This window comes from Elephantulus edwardii, unplaced genomic scaffold (genome assembly GCF_000299155.1).
Source record: "Elephantulus edwardii isolate Elephantulus edwardi_28Jun2011 unplaced genomic scaffold, EleEdw1.0 scaffold00002, whole genome shotgun sequence".
NCBI lineage: Eukaryota > Metazoa > Chordata > Mammalia > Macroscelidea > Macroscelididae > Elephantulus > Elephantulus edwardii.
Genome location: NW_006399752.1, coordinates 25835307 through 25842073, shown reverse-complemented (window position 1 = coordinate 25842073; position 6767 = coordinate 25835307).

The window sequence follows — 6767 nt, the reverse complement described above, 5'->3', positions numbered from 1 at the left end:
TGCGTTGGCTCTGGCATAAAGCAACCTTAGATATATGGGAACAGATCACTGTTTGAATTCATCATTATGTAATACTATTATGTAATACCTTTTAACATAGAGTGCCCCTCTTCTAGCATTGCATTGGATACTATTCTGTTCTATAATATTTTCATTGGCTAATTTTTAGTATATCACTAGGCCTTTCTTTTTAACCTGTCTTGGTCTGGAAGTTCTGGGGAGCCCCATAGATCTTGGGTAACCCTGCTACTATTTGAAATACCAGTGTCATAGCTTCCAGAATGACAACAACAACATTTAAGTCACCATTGTTGTTGTTATGTTGTTATGTGCCGTCGAGTCGCTTGCAACTCATAGCGACCCTATGCACAACAGCCCTAAACTCTGCTCTGTCTTGTGCCAATAGCACTGTCTCTGACACTCCCATCCCGATAACCCCAGTCACCGAATCAATCCACCTCATAAAGGGCCTTCCCCTCCTGCACTGTCCCTCCACCCTCCCCAGCATGATGTCCTTCTCCAAGGACCAGTCTCTTCTTAAGAACATATCCAAAGTAAGTCACCATAACTTAATAAAATCATAAGACAGGTAAAAGAATATACAAATATAAAAGGAAACTCCAAGAGAGTAGTTACAAAGGCACAGAGTATTGTTTCAAGAAGAAAGCAAAAATAAATTAACTCACACTGAGTCAATCTCAATTCATAGTGACCTAAGAGAGAGTAGATTTGCCCTATAGGGTTTCCAAGGTTATAAACTGTCACAGAAGCAGACAGTGTCATTTTTTTTCCTGTAGAGGGGCAGGATACATCTTAGAGAAATGCGGCCAGAGGGCTCCTGAAAGGCAAGGATGGCAAAGCTTCATCTCACTTACATTAGGAGTGTTGTTAGAAGAGGTTATTCCATCGAAAGGGACATCATGCTTGGAAAGGTGAAGGAACAGTGAAAGAGAGGAAGATCTTTAACAATATGAACTGACACATTGACTGCAGCAATGGGCTCAAGTATGTGAAGGACTGTGAGGATTGCACAGGATAGAAAAGGACTGAGATCTGTTGTTTATAGTGTTGCTATGAGTCACATTTGACTCGAGGGCACCTAATAACAACAACATAGTTGTTTAAGGGTTGGAACTGCTGACTTTTTAGTTAGCAGCCAAGCGATTTAAGTATCATGCACCTTGGGCTCTGTTTTAAGAAAGAAGATGTAGTTAATTTTAACTTGCTACTGAAGGAGGAAGTAACATAAGGATTAAAAACAACAACTGCCTTAGATGAGATGTGGACCTGAAGATGAGCCTAATAGGAAAAGATCCCTCTTTGCTGTGAAGGGAAGCAAAGAAATTGGGTAATAGCTGAAGGCAGAAATGGGGTCAATTGAGTATTTTTAAATCAAGTGAGAAAAATTTTAGAGATCTCCATAGGAATTACTCCTAAAGAGTGTCAGAAGAGAGACCAAGAACAATTAGAGGGCCTGCATAAGGTCTTTAAGGAGCCCTGGTTTTGTAGTGGTTAAAGAAGTCAGTTACTAACCAAAAGGATGAAGGTTCAAACACACCAGGTTATCCATAGGAGAAAGATGATGCCATCTACTTTATTCAGTCCTACAAGGATACTATGCGTTGTTGTTAGATACTGTTGAGTCCACTATAACTCATAGTAACCCTATGAACAGGTCAGAATCTTGCCCTATCCTGCACAATCTTCATCACCTCTTTTATGCTCAAGCCCACAGTAGTAGTTACTGTGTCAACCCATTTAATGGAGGGTTTTCCTATTTTTCACTGACTGTCTCTCTACCTTTTCCAGCATGATGTCTTTTTTCCAAGGACTGCTCCATTCTGATCACAAGCCCAAAGTATATCAGATGAAGTGTGCAGTCTGTCTTTCAATATAGCTTTTCTAGCATGGATGACTATATAGACAAGCAGGACTAGATCATGGGGTGTGTCTCAACAATCTACAAGGGAATTGGCTAGTGGCAGAGATGGATCTTTCCCTATCAAAAGAAGAAAGAGGCCTCCCCCAGCCAGGTGAAATGTAGAATATGCTTGAAACAGCAGCAGTCATTGCTGAAATGTAGACAGATCATGTTATCAGACCTTGGTTGGAGGAGGGGGGTAAGGATGGAAAGCCAATAATGGTAGTACTGAGAACTTTGTTGGACAACTGGGGTGAGGGAAGCCAGTATTACCAGGACTAAAAACTCTGTTGGACAATTCAGGGGGCAGCTAATATTGGCAGGACTGAACCGTGAGGTTGAGGTACCTTTGTGCTCATTTTGGAAGCTGTCTTGAGAGTATTCAATCTAGCAAAATACTGCTGAAGATCATTCAAAAACAGCTGGAACAGTACATAGGTAGGAAACTACAAGAAGTTCAAGCAGGATTTAGAAGAGGCCATGGCACCAGGGATATCACTCCTGATGTCAGATGGATCTTGGCTGAAAGTAGTGAATACCAATGTCTATTTGTGCTTTATTGACTATGCAAAGGCATTTGACTGTGTGAATTATGACAAGTTGTGACTGACATTGAGAAGAATGGGCATCTCAGAGCACTTGTGCTCATGTGGAACCTATACCTGGACCAGGAGGAGGCTGTTGTGTGAATGGAGCAAGGGAGCATGGTTTGGAACTGGGAAGGGAGTGCATCTGGGATGTATTCTGTCTCCATACCTGTTCAATTTATATGCTGAGCAAATTATCCGAGACTGCACTCTATGAAGAGAAGTGTGGCATCAGGATTAGAAGGAGACTCATCAATAACCTGTGTTATGCAGATGACACACCTTGCTTGCTGAAAGTTAGGAGGATTTGAAGCACTTGTTGCAGAAGGTCAAGGAATGTAGCCTTCAATGTGGACTACATCTCAATATCAAGAAAACAAAGATTCTTATCACTGTCAAGAAAACAAAGATTCTTATCACTGGACCAATTAGGCAGTATCATGATGGATGGAGAGGACATTGAAACTGTCAACAGTTTCATCTTGCTTGGATCCAAAATTAATATCCTAGGTATGAGCAGTCAGGAAATAAGGAGACACATTGCAATGGGAAAATCTGCAGTTAGGGACCTTTTCAAATTTCTGAGGAGTAGTCATTATAGTTTGAGAGCTAAGGTGCATCTAATTCAGGCCATGGTCTTTCTGATTACTAGCAATACATCTGAGACAGAAAAAGAATTTATATCTTTGAGGTGTGGCGTTGGAGAAGAGCACTGAACATTACGTGGACAGCCAAGAAAACGAATAGTTCTTGGAGAGGATGAATGACACCAGAATGCTCTTTGTAGGCAAGAATGAAGAGGCTTTGCCTAACATATTTTGGACATATTGGGAGGAAGTGCTATTCCTCAGAGAGGGATATGATATTAAGAAGGATGGAGAGTTGGTGAGGGAGAGGAAGACCCTCAACCACATGGATTGACAAGGTGACTGTTGCAATGGGCTTCTGTGTGTCAGGAAGTGTGGGGATGGCGTAGGACAGGACTGGTTTCAGATCTTTTGTTCATAGGGGTTACTACTATGAGTCGTACTTGACTCAATGGCACCTAACAACAACAACCTGAGTGTATTCAGCTATCAATCTGAATTATAACCTTCTGACTTCCCCAATATAGTTCTATGTGTTCTGTGAACTGTCACATTGAATTCTGGACCCACTAAATCATTAAGATTGGTGTTGAGATGAGTAGAAAGAGGAACATGTCTTATCTCATGGGAATGGTTTTGCATTACTGATGTTGTGGACAGGGACGATTCTGTGAAGTTGGTAAAGGTCAGATATGGCACTCCCTGAGTCGCAGGCGACTCAATGGCACATAACAACAACAACAACATGGACCTTGCTCTTTTTACCTGAAGTTTCACTGTATTATCGCTATGAAAGCATTCTGGTTGGATTTTCTCCAAGACAAATCTGTTCATTCTTTTGGCAGCCCACAAGATATTTAATAGTCTTCAGTTCCTCAATTCAAAGGCATCAATTCTTCTTAAGTCTTTCTTATTCATTGTCTAACCTTCAGATGTATAAGAAGCAACTGAAAAATACCATGCCTTAAAACCACTGTGCTCCTTGGAACCAAGAATGGTGAAACTCCATTTCACATGCTTTGGACATGTTGTCAAGAAAAGCTAGTCCTTGGAGTAAGACATCATACTTGGAAGGTGATAAGATCATCATAAGAGAGGAAAATGCTGGATAAGATATATTGACATAGTGACTGTAGTAATGGGGTCAGGTTTGTTGGAGATGGTAAGGTTGGCTCAGGATATGGCAAGGTTCGAGCTGCTGTTCTTTCATAGAGTTACTAGGAGTTGTAGTAGATTTCAAGGCGCATAACAACCACCATCACCTACATGGGTGTGAATTGTGGGTCCAAGCAAAATGAAGTTCTTGACAACTTCAGTCTTTTCTCCAGCTATCCTAATGTTGCTTATTGGTCCAGCAGTAAGGATTGTTTCTTGATTTTGAGATATAACCATATTAAAATGTGTAGTCTTTGATCTTCTTTAGTAAATGCTTCAAGTCTTCTTTACTCTCTACAAGATTAAGTTATCTGTATAATTGCCTCGGGCTGCTCCAGTTGGGAGGGGCTTATCAGCCTGAGGTCTAGGGTCTAGAAGAGGGAACACGAAGTTCACGAAGGGACGATGAAAGAACACAAGACTGTCAAGTGATCTTGATGATTTTAATTCTAAGTCATTCTCATTCTTTTTTCTTCCTTTTTCCCTTTCCTGCTTATTGCATTTAGCATGATACATTTATATCCCATTTTTACAATTATGGGCTTAACAATAGCCAGAAAAACAACAAAAGTAAGAATAAAGTTTACATTATTTTCTTGCACACAGCTATTCTTTATGGTCACGTTCCTTGGTAATTGGAGAGCTCTGTAGACAATGGCTTTTTCCTTAAACATTTTCTTTTTAAACCTGTTCTTCAACTTGTTTGGGTTACAAAGTAAAAAAGTTACATTTAAAATTTAAGCTGATACATTTTACATTTTTAGCTGAATTTACAATATTATTTATTTCCATTCAAAAGACAACACTTTTACACTTTCCATTATTCCAGGGGTGATCACTATCTTAATAAGGGGGTTTAGGTTCATACAAAGGATGTTTTTGAGGATGACACGCAAATTCGTGAAGTGTTCCATATTTTCGACCCTGAAATGAACCAGTCTGTAACAAAGGCTAACTCCTAACTCCTTTCACCTACAAATTTCGTCTTTGGATACAAAGCTAAGTGGATAGTCCTTACCGAGGGACTGTTTCAAAAAAAAAAAAAGAGGCAGGGAGAAGAAGGGAAAAAAAAAAAAAGGATGTTTTTGGTCATAAAATTGCCTAAATTCATCATCCCAATCTTGTGTCTCATGATCTATTTTACCACCTATACCTCGCATAACATCTTTCCTTTGGTCACTTTCAAAACTTTTGAAAAATATATCCCAAGACACAAAAACCATCAGGGTGCTTTGCATTAAATTCATCATATTTTCCAGTATATGGAAGAGGTTTATTTGTAGGCTTTGGAATTCTGTAAGGGCCTTTCCCAATAGAGGGCTGCACAAACAACTATTACCTAATAGATAAACAATTCTTCCACCTGATGTTCTCATGGTGGGGGGCAAGGGTTTGGTTTTATTCTTTGAAGAAGTTTTAGTAATGCTAAAAGAACCGGAGGTAATGTTTGCGTATTAAAGTCGTCACCTCCATTTAGTTCTTTCCTGGAAACATTTAACAAACTTTTAGTAAAAACACTTTGTGTAAAGAACACAGCTTTTCCCCCCCTGTCCCACATAGAAAACATAAAGAGACAATAGAAGAGAAATTACAGAAAGGCCAAGAACCATCATGGAGAAAGCACACGTTCTGAGAGGCTGACTTCCTTGAAGTTTTCACCTCAATCGGGTGATTTTGTCACGCAGAGTCCCTTGGAGTAGGTGTGGCATATAATGCAGGTTATTAATGAGTCTTCCTCCAATTCTGACCCACATACTTTTTCATATAGCCCAGCTTCTCAAATTACTTGCTCAGTATATGGGTTAAATAGGTATGGAGAAAGGATACAACTCTGGTACACCTCTTTCTTGATTTTAAACCATGCAATGCTCTGTTTGGACAACTACTGTTGTTTTAGGTACAGACTTTGCAAGAGCACAAGTAAGTGTTCTGGCCTCCTATTATTTCCAATGTTACCTGTAATATCTATACAGTCAAATGCTTTTGCATAATCAATAAAACACAAATAAACATCTTTATGGCATTCTCTTCTTCTTCAGCCAACATCCATTTAACTTCAACAATGACAGCCCTCATTCTACAGCCTCTTCTGAATTCAGTCTGAATTTCTGACTGTCAATATATTGTTCCAAAGATTTTTAAATAATTTTTAAAGATGTTACTTGTGTGTAATATGAATATTATTCAATAATTTTCACACACTGTTGGCTCATTTATTTGTATGGGATAATCATGTATCTCGTCCAGAACCAGGTTACTATCTTTCAAATTTCTTAGCAAAGAAACACATCTAGAGCTACATCTGTCCTGGATATACATAGTAATATGTCCAGAGCTACAATGAGCCAGAATTAAATCAATGGCAATGAAATTATGGAATTTAAGTAGTTTTTTACGTGCAAAGTGTTAAGTAAGCATTTTTTAAACTGACAAAAGTAGGGGAAATGATCACTCTGACAGAAATAGAGCTCATAATAAACAACTTTAGAAGTGATGATATATTTTATAAATATTAAA